Source organism: Balaenoptera acutorostrata, chromosome 21 (assembly GCF_949987535.1).
Source record: "Balaenoptera acutorostrata chromosome 21, mBalAcu1.1, whole genome shotgun sequence".
Taxonomy (NCBI): domain Eukaryota; kingdom Metazoa; phylum Chordata; class Mammalia; order Artiodactyla; family Balaenopteridae; genus Balaenoptera; species Balaenoptera acutorostrata.
In genome coordinates, this window is record NC_080084.1 from 27,594,311 (window position 1) to 27,612,693 (window position 18,383).

The 18,383-nt window shown below is 40.2% G+C and overlaps 1 protein-coding gene across 1 annotated transcript in view; it reads left to right on the top strand.

The window, feature by feature from the left end:
• Positions 1-18,383, top strand: part of LOC103015477 (proline-rich protein 36-like) — a 192,774-nt gene that overhangs the window by 118,887 nt on the left and 55,504 nt on the right. The window contains exon 5 of the mRNA XM_057537501.1: positions 15,503-15,602. The gene's annotated coding sequence lies outside the window, so the exon portion shown is untranslated. The remainder of the gene's footprint in view (positions 1-15,502; positions 15,603-18,383) is intronic.

Consider the following 18,383-nt stretch of genomic DNA (forward strand, 5'->3'; position numbering starts at 1 on the left):
GGTGACTTACTTTATTTGTACTGCCTTGGGAGATCTACCTAGGAAAACTTTGGTATGATTTATGTCAGAGAATGTTTTGCTTATGTTCTCTTCTAGGAGTTTTAAGGTGTCATGTCTTATATTTAAGCATATAAGCCGTTTTGAGTTTATTTTTGTGTATGGTGTGAGGATATGTTCTGACTTCACTGATTTGCATACGGCTGTCCAACTTTAAAAACACCACTTGCTTAAGAGACTGTCTTTTCCCCGCTGTATATTCTTGCCTCCTTTGTCGAAGGTTAATTGACGATAAGTGTGTGGGTTTATTTCTGGGCTCTCTATTCCATTGATCCATATATCTCTTTCTGTGCCAATAACACGTGGTTTTAATCTTTTAAGAGTGGGAATCTCAATCCCACTCTTTTTTTTTAAATTAATTAATTAATTTATTTATTTATTTTTGGCTGTGTTGGGTCTAAGTTTCTGTGCGAGGGCTTTCTCTAGTTGTGGCAAGCGGGGGCCAGTCTTCATCGCGGTGTGCGGGCCTCTCACTATCGTGGCCTCTCGTTGCGGAGCACAGGCTCCAGACGCACAGGCTCAGTAGTTGTGGCTCACGGGCCTAGCTGCTCCATGGCATGTGGGATCCTCCCAGACCAGGGCTCGAACCCGTGTCCCCTGCATTGGCAGGCAGATTCTCAACCACTGCGCCACCAGGGAAGCCCCAACACGTGGTTTTGATTACTGTAACTTTGTAGTATTGTCTGAAGTCAGGGAGGGTTATGCCTCCGGCTTTGTTGTTTCGCCTCAGGATTGTGTTGACAATTCTGACTTTTTATGGTTCCATATACATTTTAGGATTATTTGTTCTAGTTCTGGGAAAAATGTCATGGGTAATTTGATAGGGATCACATTAAACCTGTAGATTGCTTTGGGTAGTACGGCCATTTTAACACTATTAATTCTTCCCATCCAAGAGCGTGGTATGTCTTTCCATTTCTTTGAATCATCTTCAATTTCCTTTGCTAATGTTTTGAGATAATCAGCATATACGTCTTTCACCTACTTGGTGAGGTCTATTCCTAAGTATTTTATTTTTTTGATGCCATTTTAAAAGGGATTGCTTGTTTACATTCCCTTTCTGATATTTCATTGTTAGTGTAAAGAAATGCAACCAGGGACTTCCCTGGTGGCTCAGTGGTTGAGAATCCATCTGCCAATACAGGGGACACGGGTTTGAGCCCTGGTCCAGGAAGATCCCACATGCTGTGGAACAACTAAACCGGTGTGCCACAACTGCTTAGCCTGCACTCTAGAACCCGTGAGCCACAACTACTGAGCCCATGTGCCACAACTACTGAAGCCCGCATGCCTAAAGCCCATGCTCCACAACAAGAGAAGCCACCGCAATGAGAAGCCTGCACACCGCAATGAAGAGTAGCCCCCACTGGCCACAACTAGAGAAAGCCCGTGCACAGCAATGAAGACCCAATGCAGCCAAAATAAATTTAAAAAGAAAAAGAAAAAAAATGCAACCAATTTATATATGTTAATCTTGTATCCTGCTACTTTGCTGAATTTGTTTATCAGTTCTAGTAGATTTTGTGGGGAATTTTTAGGGTTTCCTTTATATATGTTATCATGTCATCTGCATATAATGACAGTTTCACCTCTTCCCTTCCAACTTAGTTAGCTTTTATTTCTTTTTCTTGTCTGATTGTTGTGGCTAGGACTTCCAATACTATGTTGAAGAGAAGAGGTGAGAGTGGGCATCCTTGTCTTGTTCCAGATTTTAGTGGGAAGGCTTTCAGCTTATGAACATTGAGTATTATATTGGCTGTGGGTTTGTCATAAATAGCTTTAATTATGTTGAAATATGTTCCCTCTATACCCACTTTGGTAAGCGTTTTTATCATGAATGGATGTTGAAGTTTTTCAAATGCTTTTTCGGCATCTATCGAGATGATCATTTGTTTTTTGTTTTTCCTTTGTTGATGGGGTGTATCACGTTGATTGATTTGCATATGTTGAAACAACTTTGTGACCCTGCGGTGAATCAAATTTGGTCATGGTGTATGATCTTTTTATGTGTTGTCGGATTCGGTTTTCTAATATTCTGTTGAGAATTTTTGTATCTATATTTATCAAAGATATTAGCCTGCAATTTTCTTTTTTGGTAGTGTCTTTCTCTGTGTGTGTTTTTTAAGTCTTTAATGAATTTGTTACAATATTGCTTCTGTTTTATGTTTTGGTTTCTTGTTTGTGAGGCATGTGGGATCTTAGCTCCCTGACCAGGGATCAAACCCGCACCCCCTGCACTGGAAGGTGAAATCTTAACTGCTGGACCACCAGAAAAGTCCCCATCTGTTGTTTTTTTTTTTTAATAAATTTATTTATTTATTTATTTATGGCTGCATTGGGTCTTTGTTGTTGTGCGCGGGCTTTCTCTAGTTGCGGCGAGCGGGGGCTACTCTTCATTGTGGTGCGCAGACTTCTCATTGCAGTGGCTTCTCTTGTTGCAGAGCATGGGTTCTAGGCGCACGGGCTTCAGTAGTTATGACACATGGGCTCAGTAGTTGTGGCTCGCGGGCTCTAGAGCACAGACGCAGTAGTTGTGGCACATGGGCTTAGTTGCTCCGTGGCATGTGGGATCTTCCCAAACCAGGGCTTGAACCCATGTCCCCTGCATTGGCAGGTGGATTATTAACCACTGTGCCACCAGGGAAGTCCCCCCTATCTGGTTTTGATATCAGGGTGATGGTGGCTTCATAGAATGTCTTTGGAAGTATTCCTTACTCTTCAATCTTTTGGAAGAGTTTGAGAAGAATCAGTGTAAGTTCTTCTTTGTATATTTGGTAGAATTTGCCTGTGAAACCATCTGATCATGGACTTTTGTTGGTAGGGAGTTTTTTAAAATTACAGATTCTATTTCGCTTTTAGTGATCAGTCTGTTCAAGTTATCTATTTCTTCTTGATTCAGTTTTTGTCAGCTGTAAAAAAAACAACATACATTTTTAGATTATGTTAGCACCTAAATATTTACCATGTATTAGACCACAAAAAAGCAAAGAAAAAAGTATTGAAATATTTTTTTCATATAGAAAAAGTATTGAAATATTGTTTAAGAAATTGGGATAATAATACTACTTACAATAATGACAAACTGTTCTGAACTTAAAGACTATTTTATCTGAGATGCATATTATATGCTAATTGTTTTATTGTTTTTAAATACATGGAATGTATTCTCCTTTCTAATTTAATTCTTTTATTTTACCTGTATATTGTGAAAAAACTTTAGTTGCACACATAATATAAAAAAATTACACTTTAATAGGAGATATTAATCCATTTACATTTACTATAGTACTGAAAATACTTAGGTTTAGAGTTACCATGTTATTGTGTGCTATTTTTTATTTATTTATTTAAAAGATTTAATTTGGGGGGGGCGTTTTAAATTATTTATTTATTTGTTTATTTTTAACATCTTTATTGTATTATAATTCTTTATAATGGTGTGTTAGTTTCTGCTTTGTAACAAAGTGAATCAGCTATACATATACATATATCCCCATATCTCCTCCCTCTTGCGTCTCCCTCCCACCCTCCCTATCCCACCCCTCTAGGTGGTCACAAAGCACCGAGCTGATCTCCCTGTGCTATGTGGCTGTTTCCCACTAGCTATCTGATTTACATTTGGTAGTATATATAAGTCCATGCCACTCTCTCACTTCATCCCAGTTGACCCTTCCCTCTCCCCATGTCCATTCTCTACATCTGCATCTTTATTCCTGTCCTGCCCCTAGGTTCTTCAGAACGGTTTTTTTTTTTAGATTCCATATATATGTGTTAGCATACGGTATTTGTTTTTCTCTTTCTGACTTACTTCATTCTGTATGACAGACTCTAGGTCCATCCACCTCACTACAAATAACTCAATTTCATTCCTTTTTACGGCTGAGTAGTATTCCATTGTATATTGAAGATGTGCGACATCTTCTTTGTCCATTCATCTGTCGATGGACACTTAGGTTGCTTCCATGTCCTGGCTATTGTAAATAGAGCTGCAGTGAATATTGTGGAACATGACTCTTTTTGAATTATGGTGTTCTCAAGGTATATGCCCAGTAGTGATATTGCTGGGTTATATGGTAGTACTATTCTTAGTTTTTTAAGGAAGCTCCATACTGTTCTCCACAGTGGCTGTATCAATTTACATTCCCACCAACAGTGCAAGACGGTTCCCTTTTCTCCACACCCTCTCCAGCATTTATTGTTTGTAGATTTTTTTGATGATGGCCATTCTTACATGTGTGAGGTGATACCTCACTGTAGTTTTGATTTGCATTTCTCTAATGATTAGTGATGTTGAGCATTCTTTCATGTGTTTTTGGCAATCTGTATATCTTCTTTGGAGAAATGTCTATTTAGGTCTTCTGCCCATTTATAGATTGGGTTGTTTGTTTTTTTGATATTGAGCTGCTTGTAAAGTTTGGAGATTAATCCTTTGTCAGTTGCTTCATTGGCAAATATTTTCTCCTATTCTGAGGGTTGTCTTCGTCTTGTTTATGTTTTCCTTTGCTGTGCAAAAACTTTTAAGTTTCATTAGGTCCCATTTGTTTATTTTTGTTTTTATTTCCATTTCTCTAGGAGGTGGGTCAAAAATGATCTTGCTGTGATTGATGTCATAGAGTGTTCTGCCTATGTTTTCCTCTAAGAGTTTTATAGTGTCCGGCCTTACCTTTAGGTCTTTAATCCATTTTGAGTTTATTTTTGTGTATGGTGTTAGGGAGTCTTCTAATTTCATTCTTTTACATGTAGCTGTCCAGTTTTCCCAGCACTACTTATTGAAGAGGCTGTCTTTTCTCCATTGTATATTCTTGCCTCCTTTATCAAAAATAAGGTGACCATATGTGCATAGGTTTATCTCTGGGCTTTCTCTCCTGTTCCATTGATCTATATTTCTGTTTTTGTGCCAGTGCCATACTGTCTTGATTACTGTAGCTTTGTAGTATAGTCTGAAGTCAGGGAGCCTGATTCCTCCAACTCTGTTTTTCTTCTCAAGATTGCTTTGGCTATTCGGGATCTTTTGTGTTTCCATACAAATTGTGAAATTTTTTGTTCTAGTTCTGTGAAAAATGCCATTGGTAGTTTGATAGAGATTGCATTGAATCTGTAGATTGCTTTGGGTAGTATAGTCATTTTCACAATGTTGATTCTTCCAGTCCAAGAACATGGTATATCTCTCTGTCTGTTTGTGTCATTTTTGATTTCTTTCATCAGTGTCTTATAGTTTTCTGAGTACAGGTCTTTTGTCTTCTTAGGTAGGTTTATTCCAAGGTATTTTATTCTTTTGGTTGCAGTGGTAAATGGCAGTGTTTACTTAATTTCTCTTTCAGATTTTTCATCTTTAGTGTATAGGAATGAAAGAGATATCTGTGCATTAATATTGTATCCTGCTACTTTACCAAATTCATTGATTAGCTCTAGTAGTTTTCTGGTGGCATCTTTAGGATTCTCTATGTATAGTATCATGTCATCTGTAAACAGTGACGGCTTAACTTCTTCTTTTCCTATTTGGATCCTTTTATTTCTTTGTCTTCTCTGATTGCTGTGGCTAACACTTCCAAAACTATGTTGAATAATAGTGGTGAGAGTGGGCAACCTTGTCTTGTTCCTGACCTTAGTGGAAATGGTTTCAGGTTTTCACCATTGAGGACAATGTTGGCTGTGGGTTTGTCATATATGGCCTTTATTTTGTTGAGGAAAGTTCCCTCTATGCCTACTTTCTGGAGGGTTTTTTTCATAACTGGGTGTTTAATTTTGTCAGAAGCTTTTTCTGCATCTATTGAGATGATCATATGGTTTCTGTCCTTCAGTTTGTTAATATGGTGTATCACATTGATTTGCATGTATTGAAGAGTCTTTGCATCCCTGGGATAAACCTCACTTGATCATGGTGTATGATCCTTTTAATGTGCTGTTGGCTTCTGTTTGCTAGTATATTGTTGAGGATTCTTACATCTATGTTCATCAGTGATATTGGCCTGTAGTTTTCTTTCCTTGTGACATCTTTGTCTGGTTTTGGTATCAGGGAGATGGTGGTCTCATAGAATTAGTGTGGGAGTGTTCCTCCCTCTGCTATATTTTGGAAGAGTTTGAGAAGGATAGGTGTTAGCTCTTCTCTAAATGTTTGATAGAATTTGCCTGTGAAGCCATCTCATCCTGGGCTTTTGTTTATTGGAAGATTTTTAATCACAGTCTCAATTTCAGTGCTTGTGATTGGTCTGTTTGTATTTTCTATTTCTTCCTGGTTCAGTCTTGGAAGGTTGTGCTTTTCTAAGAATTTGTCCATTTCTTCCAGGTTGTCCTTTTTTTTGGCATATAGTTGCTTGTAGTTGTCTCTTAGGATGCTTTGTATTTCTGTGGTGTCTGTTGTAACTTTTGCTTTTTCATTTCTAATTTTATTGATCTGAGTCCTCTCCCTCTTTTTCTTGATGAGTCTGGCTAATGGTTTATCAATTTTGTTTATGTTCTCTAAGAACCAGCTTTTAGTTTTATTGATCTTTGCTATTGTTTTCTTTGTTTCTATTTCATTTATTTCTGCTCTGATCTTTATGATTTCTTTCCTTCTGCTAACTTTGGGTTTTGTTTGTTCTTCTTTCTCTAGTTCCTTTAGGTGTAAGGTTAGATTGTTTACTTGAGATTTTTCTTGTTTCTTGAGGTAGGCTTGTATAGCTATAAACTTCCCTCTTAGAACTGCTTTTGCTGCATCCCATAGGTTTTGGATCATCGTGTTTTCATTGTCATTTGTCTCTATTTTTTGATTTCCTCTTTGATTTCTTCAGTGGTCTCTTGGTTATTTAGTAACGTATTGTTTAGCCTCCATGTGTTTGTCTTTTTTACGTTTTTTTCCCCTATAATTCATTTCTAATCTCATAACATTGTGGTCAGAAAAGATGCTTGATATGATTTCAATTTTCTTAAATTTACTGAGGCTTGATTTGTGACCCAAGATGTGATCTATCCTGGAGAATGTTCCATGTGCACTTGAGAAGAAAGTGTAATCTGCTGTTTTGGGGTGGAATGTCCTATAAATATCAATTAAATCTTTCTGGTCTATTGTGTCATTTAAAGCTTCTGTTTCCTTATTTATTTTCATTTTGGATGATCTGTCTATTGGTGTAAGTGAGGTGTTAAAGTCCCCCACTATTATTGTGTTACTGTCGATTTCCTCTTTTATAGCTGTTAGCAGTTGCCTTATGTATTGAGGTGCTTCTATGTTGGGTGCATATATATTTATAATTGTTATATCTTCTTCTTGGATTGATCCCTTGATCATTATGTGGTGTTCTTCCTTGTCTCTTTAACATTATTTTAAAGTCTATTTTCTCTGATATGAGTATTGCTACTCCAGCTTTCTTTTGATTTCCATTTGCATGGAATATCTTTTTCCATCCCCTCACTTTCAGTCTGTATGTGTTCCTAGGTCTGAAGTGGGTCTCTTGTAGACAGCATATAGATGGATCTTGTTTTTATATGCATTTAGCAAGCCTGTGTCTTTTGGTTGGAGCATTTAATCCATTCACATTTAAGGTAATTATCGATATGTATGTTCCTATGACCATTTTCTTAATTGTTTTCGGTTTGTTTTTGTAGGTCTTTTCTTCTCTTGTGTTTCCAACTTAGAGAAGTTCCTTTAGCATTTGTTGTAGAGCTGGTTTGATGGTGCTGAATTCTCTTAGCTTTTGCTTGTCTGTAAAGCTTTTGACGTCTCCATCGAATCTGAATGAGATCCTTGGCGGATAGAGTAATCTTGGTTGTAGGTTCTTCCCTTTCATCAGTTTAAGTATATCATGCCACTCCCTTCTTTTTTTTTTAATTATTTATTTATTTATTTATGGCTGTGTTGGGTCTTCATTTCTGAGCGAGGGCTTTCTCCAGCCGTGGCAAGTGGGGGCCACTCTTCATCGCAGTGCGCGGGCCTTTCACTGTCGTGGCCTCCCCTGTTGCAGAGCACAGGCTCCAGACGCGCAGGCTCAGCAGTTGTGGCGCACGGGCCTAGTTGCTCCGCGGCATGTGGGATCTTCTCAGACCAGGGCTCAAACCCATGTCTCCTGCATTAACAGGCAGACTCTCAACCACTGCGCCACCAGGGAAGCCCGCCACTCCCTTCTTGTAGAGTTTCTGCTGAGAAATCAGCTGTTAACCTTATGGGAGTTCCCTTGTATGTTATTTGTCATTTTTCCCTTGTTGCTTTCAATAATTTTTCTTTGTCTTTAATTTTTGTCAAATTGATTACTATGTGTCTAGCCATGTTTCTCCTTGGGTTTATCCGATTTGGGACTCTCTGTGCTTCCTGGACCTGGGTGGCTTTTTCCTTTCCCATGTTAGGGAAGTTTTCGACTATAATCTCTTCAAATATTTTCTCTGGTCCTTTCTCTCTCTCTTCTCCTTCTGGGACCCCTATAATGCGAATGTTGTTGCGTTTAATATTTTCCCTGAGGCCTCTTAGACTGTCTTCATTTCTTTTCATTCTTTTTTCTTTATTCTGTTCCGCAGCAGTGAATTCCACCATTCTGTCTTCCAGGTCACTTATCCGTTCTTCTGCGTCAGTTATTCTGCTATTGATTCCTTCTAGTGTAGTTTTCATTTCAGTTATTGTATTGTTATTGTTCATCTCTGTTGTTCTTTAATTCTTCTAGGTCTTTGATAAACATTTCTTGCATCTTCTTGATCTTTGCCTCCATTCTTTTTCCGAGGTCCTGGATCATCTTCACTATCAGTATTCTGAATTCTTTTTCTGGAAGGTTGCCTATCTCCACTTCATTTAGTTGTTTTTCTGGGGTTTTATCTTGTTCCTTCATCTGGTATATAGCCCTCTGCCTTTTCATCTTGTCTGTCTTTTTGTGAATGTGGTTTTTGTTCCACAGGCTGCAGGATTGTAGTTCTTCTTGCTTCTTCCGTCTGCCCTCTGGTGGATGATGGGAAGATTAGTCATAGTTGTTCTTGTGTTGTGGTTAGGGTTGCTAGGGTAAAGGATCCATTTATTAAGAGTACTGATAGGAGGATGATTGCTAATGTTACTTCATATGAGATGGTTTGTGCTACTGTCCGTAGGGCTCCAATTAATGCGTATTTTGAGTTGGAGGCTCAGCCAGATCATAGAATGGAATATACGGCTAGGCTTGATATTGCTAATATGAATAATACTCCTAGGTTTATGTTGATGAGGGGGTATGGTATGGGTAGAGGGATTCATGTTGTGAGGGCTAGGGTTAGGGCTAAGATAGGTGCGATGATGAATACAGAGGTGGAAGATGTGGCTGGTCGTAGGGGTTCCTTAGTGAATAGTTTGATTGCATCGGCATAGGGTTGGAGTAGGCCATGGGGACCTACAATGTTTGGCCCTTTTCGGAGTTGCATGTAGCCTAGGATTTTACGTTCTACTAGTGTCAGGAATGCTACGGCTAGGAGGATAGGGATGATGAGCATTAAAATGTTAATTATAAACATTTTGTTGGGGAGAGGGTTTGAACCTCTGAGTATAAAGGTTTAAGTTTTACGCAATTACCGGGCTCTGCCACCCCAACAAAACCCTGGTCTCGGGTGACTAGTTTGAGCTTGCTTATTAGGTTGAGATTAGACCATTTATTGTTTTGAAGGCGCTTATTTAAAGTGGGCCTTATTTCTCTTGTCCTTCCGTACTGGGAGAAATGTATAATAGATAGAAACCGAGCTGGATTGCTCCGGTCTGAACTCAGATCATGTAGGACTTTAATCGTTGAACAAACGAACCCTTAATAGCAGTTACACCATTAGGATGTCCTGATCCAACATCGAGGTCGTAAACCCTATTGTCGATACGGACTCTAGAATAGGATTGCGCTGTTATCCCTAGGATAACTTGTTCCGTTGACCAATTTTTTGGATAAGTAAGTGATATTATGCTTTGGTTAGTGGGTCTAGGCTTTAATCACTTGGAGGGATTTCTGAGCTCCGAGGTCACCCCAACTGAAATTGTCTACCCATGTGAAATTTTGTTATTCCTTGGCGGTTCAAGATTATGGTTTTTGGGTTGATTAATTGAAGCTCCATAGGGTCTTCCCGTCTTATTTTGTTATCCCTGCCTTTTCATGGGGAGGTGAATTTCACTGATTAAAAGTAAGAGACAGTAAAACCATCGTGTGGCCATTCATACAAGTCCTTACGTACAGAACAAATGATTATGCTACCTTTGCACGGTCAGGATACCGCTGCCGTTTAACGATTGTCACTGGGCAGGCAGTGCCTCTAATGCTGGTGATGCTAGAGGTGATGTTTTTGGTAAACAGGTGGGGTTTGTGTTTGCTGAGTTCCTTTTACTTTTTTTAATCTTTCCTTTGGTGCACGCCTGTGTTGGGTTAACAGTGTTTTTAATAAATAGTTTAGTGTTGGATTATATTTATTTACTGTTAATTATCAGTATATTATTAGTTGCTGATGTAAGCTTGTGCAAGGGGAAATATTTCTTGTTACTCATGTTAACAGTATTGCTTCTATAGTCTTATAGATTAGTCCAGTAGTAAGACTAGGAGTTGATTTACTTAATATTGGAATTAAAACATTGTTTTGTTGTTGAGCTTGAACACTTTCTTAATTGGTGGCTGCTTTTAGGCCAACTATGGTGTTGTTTGTTTTTACTCTCTAGTCAAGGTTGTGTCCATTTCTAAAAAGCTGTACCTTTTTAGACTAACATTTAAGTATACGTGGAAGCTTATTATGGTTTTTAGTATTATTTAACGTTGAACTGAAATTCTTTTCCTGGACAACCAGCTATCACCAGGCTCGTTAGGCTTGTCACCTCTACTTATAAATCTTCTCACTATTTTGCCACATAGATGAGTTTATTCTAGTAACTGTTCATAAGTAGCTCGTCTGGTTTTGGGTAGTTTAGCTTAAGTTCTCTTTGTTAAATTGTTACTAGTTAAGTCATTATGCAAAACGCACAAGGGGTAAGCTTTGCTTTTTATTATTTTTAATCTTTCTTTCATCATTCCCTGTCAGTACTTCCTCTATAGCGCCATTAGTGTTTAAATTTCTATCTCCTATAGCTTTAGATGTCTGGTGGATGTTTTATTTGACTAGTTTGTGCTAGTATGGTGGGAAAGGTGTGGGCTAGGTTTAGTTCAAGACATACATAGGTTATGAAATCTTTTAGGTATAAACTAGGTGCTTTATTTAAGCTATGTCTTGTTTTATCCAAGCACACTTTCCAGTATGCTTACCTTGTTATGACTTGTCTCCTCTCGTATAATTGTTTAGCATGTGTTGATGGACTGGGGCTTTGTCATGGCACTTGAGGAGGGTGACGGGCAGTGTGTGCTTCATGGCCTTATTCTATTAAGCACTCTATTCTTAATTTACTACTAAATCCTCCTTTGGATTTAGGTTTCATAAAAACTTTCGTGTGGATAAAGGGTGTTCTTGGTGTAGAAAATTTAGCCCATTTCTTCCCATCCCATAGGTTACACCTTGACTTAATGTTTTTATGTGTCATAATTATGCTTGCTTTTGCTCCTTTTTAGGGTTGGCTGAAGATGGCGGCATGTAGACTGGAGTAGCCAGGGCTGCTGAGGTTGATCGGGGTTATCGGTTATAGAGCAGGCTCCTCTAGAGGGCTGTGAAGCACCGCCAAGGCCTTGGAGTTTTAAACTGTTGCTAATAGTACTCTGGCGAATAGTCTAGTTCTTACAATTATTTGGGTTTAGGGCTAAGCATAGTGGGGTATCTAATCTCAGTTTGGGTCTTAGACTATCGTGTAATCAGATTATATTAAAGTCACTTTCGTAATTTATTTTTGTTTTAATTATGGCTTTTTACAGCTTAATTAAGGTTTAACTTTATCTTGTATGGTTCTTTAACATGCTTTACGCCGTAGTTCTATTAATTCGGGTCACTCGTATGACCGTGGTGGCTGGCACGAAATTTACCAACCCTGATTAATATGGCTTAGTCAAACTTTCGTTTATGGCTTAATTTTTATCACTGCTGACTCCCCTGGGGGTGTGGTTAAGCAAGGTGTTGTGAGCTGCTGGTGCGGCGTGCTTGATACCTGCTCCTTTTAATCTTAGTGATTTAGAGGGCATTCTCACCGGGGCGTGGATGCTTGCATGTGTAATTCTATTAAAAACTAATAGAAAGGCTGGGACCAAACCTTTATGTTCATGGGGCTGGTGAGCCCATCTAGACATTTTCAGTGTCTTGCTTTATGAGATGTTTAAGCTACATTAACTTGCTGCACGTAGGTGATGTTTGTATGGATGTATTACATGGATTATGTCAGATTTAGTATTAGATTTTCAATAGGATGGTTGGCGAATCTAGGGGGAAGTCTGTCTATATCGGTGGTGAATATCTAAGTAGTTCTTTGGTATGAGAGGAGGGGGGTTGAGGTTCATTCATTATGATATATAATTATTTTAAGCCGGGAGGGAATAGTAAAGTGCTATGTCCTGTGACCATTAACTGATTGTACAACGTAGGTTGCTCTAGCCAAATAACAAATACATACAAGTCCAGCTACAATTTGCTTGACTGTGTTAAGACCTTTTAAGGTCATAGCTGAGTCCAAGCAATTTCCCTCCCAAAAAATAAAAAATACCAAACGTATGAAATCGCAGTTATGTGTGAGCATGGGCTGATTAGTCATTAGTCCATCGAGATGTCTTATTTAAGGGGAAAGAGTGGGCGATTTTAGGTGAGATGGCCCTGAAATAAGAAACAGATGTCTGATAAAGTTCATCAGTAGAAACCCACACAGATCATGGGCCTGGAGCGAGAAGAGTGACACCTGCCGAGCCGGTTAATGGTTTCACGCGGCCTGGTGATCAAGCTCCTGGTCTAATGGACGGGATTACCAAATATGTTGATCTAGACTGGTTTAATTTAATATACTATGTACGATCAATAATAATATATGTACTATGTAATATCAATGATATGTACATGCTTATTAAGCGTGGGGCAAACAATTTAATGTACAATTATACATATAATGTACATGTACACATATACGAGAGAGAGACATTACTGCAGTTATGTGGCAGTACAGACATGTACGGTGTACATAGCATGTATGTAGTAAAATGAATTATTTTTAGTACTGACATCGCACTGCAGTTTTATGAATGTCTTATAATATACCTTTTTTCAGGGAATAGTTTATATAGAATTTCAGCTTTGGGTGCTGGCGGTGAAATATAGTACTTCTTCCTTGAGTCTCGGGGAGATACGTTGTTCTCCTTTTGCGGTTTACAAGACCGGAATATTGTTTTATACTACAAAGACTCTTCATTTTAGGAACTTGTTTTCAATGAGACTAGTCACTGGTATTAACACCAGAATTAAGAGAAAATATAAGATGGATGCAAGTTGTCCAGTAGTTATATATGGGTATTCCACAGGCTGTCCTCAGATCCATGTTAGTGTTAGTAAATCTGCCACTAGTATTCAGAACAAGAATTGGCTGAAGGGTCGAAATATCATGCTTCATTGTTTAGATGTATGGAGTATTGGAATAAATGCCAGGATTAGGATTGAGAGTAGCAGGGCCAAGACTCCTCCTAGCTTGTTGGGGATTGATCATAGAATTGCATATGCGAATAGAAAATATCATTCTGGTTTGATATGTGGTGGCGTGCTGAGTGGGTTTGCTGGGGTGTAGTTGTCGGGATCTCCTAGCAAGTAGGGTGAGAATAGGGCTAATATTCGTGAAGCTAAGATTAGTAGTATGGTGCCCAAGATGTCCTTGATTGTATAATAAGGGTGAAATGGGATTTTGTTTGTATCAGATGGAATTCCTGTGGGGTTGTTGGATCCTGTTTAGTGAAGGAATAATAGGTGGACGACTGCTAGTGCTGTGATGGTGAAAGGGAGAATGAAGTGGAAGGCAAAGAATCATGTTAGTGTTGCTTTATCTATGGAAAACCCCTCTCAGATTCATTCGACGAGGGTGGTGCCGATATATGGGATTGCTGACAGTAGATTTGTGATAACAGTTGTGCCTCAGAATGATATTTGTCCTCAGGGTAGGATGTAGCCTATGAATGCGGTGGCTATGACTATAAGTAGTAGGATAATTCCAATGTTTCATGTTTCCTGAAAGGCGTAGGATCCATAGTATAGACCACGTCGTACGTGGGCATACAGATAAAAAATGTGGAAGCTCCATTTGCGTGTATATATCGGATGATTCAGCCATAATTGACGTCTCAGCAGATGTGTGTTACTGATGAGAAGGCAGTTGTTGTGTCTGGTGTGTAGTGTATTGCCAGGAATAGGCCTGTTAGGATTTGTAGGATTAGGCAGACGCCTAGTAGGAGCCAAAATTTCATCATGATGAGATATTTGATGGGGTAGGGAGGTCAATGAATGTGTTGTTGAGGATTTTTATTAGTGGGTGGGTTTCTCGGGTGTTGGTCGTTGGTATTCTTGTAGGTGAACGACAACGATGATTTTTCATGTCATTGGTCACGGTTGAAGTTTATGTGAGAATAATGATGACATATACTGTATTTATTTTAAGTATTATTTTTGTGATTAGTTTTGTGGGGTTGCTTCAAAACCCTCGCCTGTTTGTGGCTGGTGGTGTTGGGTGTGGGATCGTGTTAAATTTTGGCAGTTCATTTCTGGGTTTAATGGTATTTTTGATCTATTTAGGGGGGATATTGGTTGAGTTTGGTTATACAACGGCTATAGCCACTGAACAATATCCTGAGGTTTGGGTTTCTAATAAGGTTGTAATGGGGACATTTCTTTTAGGGCTGGTAATAGAGTTTTTAATGGTATTTTATATTTTGAAGGATGAGGTTGTGGAAATTGTGTTTAAGTTTAATGGGCTGGGAGATTGGGTTATTTACGATACTGGTGGCTCTGGGTTTTTTAGTGAGGAGGCTATGGGAATTGCAGCATTATACAGCTATGGTACTTGGTTGGTGATTGTTACGGGCTGGTCATTATTTATTGGTGTTGTGGTTATTATGGAGATTACTCAGGGTAATTAAATAGGAATATACTGAGGGTAATGGTAATGACGAATGATGGAAAGTAGAGTTTAATAAGGCCTTTTTGGTTTGAGACTAGTGTGGAGGATTTTAGTTGAATGAAGGCTGTATACTTTGGTAGGATAGTTTCTAGTCAGATTAACTCTAACATGGAGGTTGCTAATTTTTGGTTTATTTATAGGTTTAGATGGGGAGGTAGGTGGTGTATGATGGTGGGGAAATATACTAGGAGAGTGGAGAATTTAGAGAGTTTGAGGGGTGAGTATATTTTAAGTTTTGTGTGTTAAGGTTGATTTTGAATGCTAGTATGAAGCTCAGAACTGTTACTACGAGGGCAGGTAATTTTAAATATAAAGGTATAGTTATTAGGGGGATGGTTGTTGGAGGAGTGCGGTTGGAGATGATAAACCCAGCAAAAATAAATCCGATTAATAGGCGTTTGATGGAGTTAACTAAGAGGGGGTTGTTTTCATTGATAGGAGCTGAAGGAGAGAAGCGGGAAAAATGGAAAACCGCATACGGCCTTTTTGGCCAATGGCATCATTGGCGAAGTTCAGGAGCTTTTCATGTGCTTTCATGGTGAGTCCAATCTACCTCTTGAAATCCCTTTCCTGCAATGCTGCCTTGCTTACAAGTCCTTTTCGATGACTTATCTCGAGACATTTTTCGACGATAGGTATCATTTACAGTTCTCCAGGTTTGTGAATTGCAGTGCCCCTGAGCTCCATTTTTCAACTTGCTTTTTTTTGGAACTGGCCACAAAACAGCAGGATGGCTTCAAGCCATATTCTGGTTCCAGGGGCAAGCTGAGCCTTTGGTCAGTTCCTCTTCCTGATTGGAAATTAGAGTGGCATGTGCCTGTCCAAACACCTCGGCCTTGTGTCTCATTGGTTCCCTCCCTTCCGCTTCATCCTTCGGACAAATTCCAAACTGTGCGAAACAGGATGTTGAAGGTGCTGACTTTCCCAAGTGGGGAGATTGTTAGGAAAAAGGCTGGCGGGGTGAACCCGAACACCAGGAGATGAGGAGATGACGTGCCTTTTCCAAACTCTTCCCGATCAGACGGTGTACCATCCTCTAGGGGTCCCAAGCATGTTCTAGCTCTAGGAAGCTTCCCCTGCACCTGGAAATTTTGGACCCATGGAATGGGGACCAGGCAGTGTTACTGTAAAGGGGCTGCATTTGCTGGCCCATCCTCACCAAGCCTCTCGGCCTCACGAGTGTCCAGCCTTAGGTCCCATCCAGCTGTGGGTCTAGATGTGGTCAGTCCAGGTTGCATCACAGCCCCTGAACGAATTCTGTAAGAATTTCTCTCTCTCTGTCTTTTTTTTTTTTTTTTTTGTAATATATTTTTTTAATGGTGTATAACTGATTTTCAATGCTGTGTTACTTGCTGGTGTAAATCCACTAGATTCACTTACGGAGAGACATCAATAAATTCTTTTTCATGTTCTTAATAGTCTGGGTTTTTTTATAACTTGATTTATTTATTTTTTGCTATGTTGGGTCTTTTTGCTGCGTGCCGGCTTTCTCTAGTTGCAACGAGTGGGGGGCTACTCTTCGTTGTGGTGTGCAGGCTTCTCATTGTGGTGGCTTCTCTTGTTGCAGAGCACGTGCTCTAGGCCTCTGGGCTTCAGTAGTGGTGGCACTCGGGTTCAGTAGTTGTGGCTCGCGAGCTCTAGAGCGCAGGCTCAGTAATTGTGGCTCACGGGCCCAGTTGCCCCGCGGCATGTGGGATCTTCCCGGACCAGGGCTTGAACCCGTGTTCCCTGCATTGGCTGGCGGTTTCTTAACAAGTGTGTCAACAGGGAAGCCCTAAATGTGTGACTATGTTTCTGTTTTGTAATTTAGTTCATGTGTAGCCATTTTTAGATTCCACCTATAAGTGATAATCTTACGATAATTCTCTTTTTCTGACTTAGGTCACTTACAATGATTGTACCTAAGTCCACGTGACTTGCTGCAACTGGCCTTATTTCATTGATTTCCTGGCTGAGTAATATGCCATTGTACATACGTACCACATCTTCTTTATCCATTTTTTCCTTCCAAGGACTTTTACGTTGTATCCAAATCGAGGCTCTTGTAAATCGAGCAGCACTAAATGTTGGCTTGCCTGTGTCCTGTCGATTTTTGATTTTCCCAAGACATACGCCCATGAGTGGAAGTGCCGTATGCTCTGTAGCTCTGCTTTTTAAATTGTTTAGGAAACACAATACACTTCTCCACAGTGGCCGTTGGCAATTTACATTCCCACCATCAGCGTAGCAGGGCTCCCTTTTCTCCACGACCTGTCCGGCATTTCTCGTTTTTACACTTTGTGAGGATGGCCCTTCTGACTGATGCGAAGTGAAACTCTTTGTAGTGTTGATTTGCATCACCCTCCTGTTTGGTTGGCCAAAAAAGGGCGTAAAAGGGGAGTCTGCACCAGGCGCAGCGAGCTGAGGTGTCGGCCCAGCCCTTTTGCACTAGGAAATCGAGTCTGAAGTGCCGGGTGTGAGGCCTCTGCATGCGGAACCCTAGGAGCACGTTAAATTAGAAAAAGCACAAAGGAAAAAAAAGTTAGACTTTATTTTATTGCCCAGATTCTATTTTTATCTCCCAGGAATTTTTAATGGGCTTTGCCGGTGACAAACCCCTCCTCTGCGTTTTGTCCCATTCCTCATTCTTGGGACGCTGAGGGTGCAGACCCCTCTTCTGTAACTGCTTCGTGCTGATTTGGGTGTCCTCATACCCAAAGGGGGGAGGGGCAGAACTTCTCCCCATCAGCCTCCAGGTGAGTTTGATAGTCCCCAGGCCTCCTCCCTCACTGCTCGTCTGCCTGAGCAGCAGCATTTGAAGTTTTATAGATTCTAATGACCTTTAAGGGTCCAGGAAAGAGATGCCCAGAGACGCTGGGTGGGCCGGTTTTACCCCGGCCCTGCATTTGTTCGGCCACATTAGGCTGACGGTTTCTGCCAGCCTAGATTCTCTGACCAGTAGTCTGCGCTTTCTTCAATTAGGCCACTGAATTAATGTACAAACAGCACCAGGTGTCAGAGCCCTGCCTGCTCAACTCCCAGACAGTCCAGGGCCGGTGGTGATCCAGGACCATGACAGCCACTGAGTCAATGGCCTTTTGAAGTAGCTGGGAGTCCAGCCGGTCTCATTGGCCGCCGTCACCGCGGTGGCTGTTGGCGTTTCTATGGTGACAGCGTTATATACAGTTCCCCCGCCAAGCTTATTAGCTCCCCTCTGGGTGCAGTAAGTCCTGCAACCAGTAGTCTGCTCTTTTGGGGCACACTCTTGTTGTTTTCTGGAAGAGATGCTCCAGGTCAAAGAGATGGTCACACGAGTCGTCATGGGGTCCCGTTGCCCCAG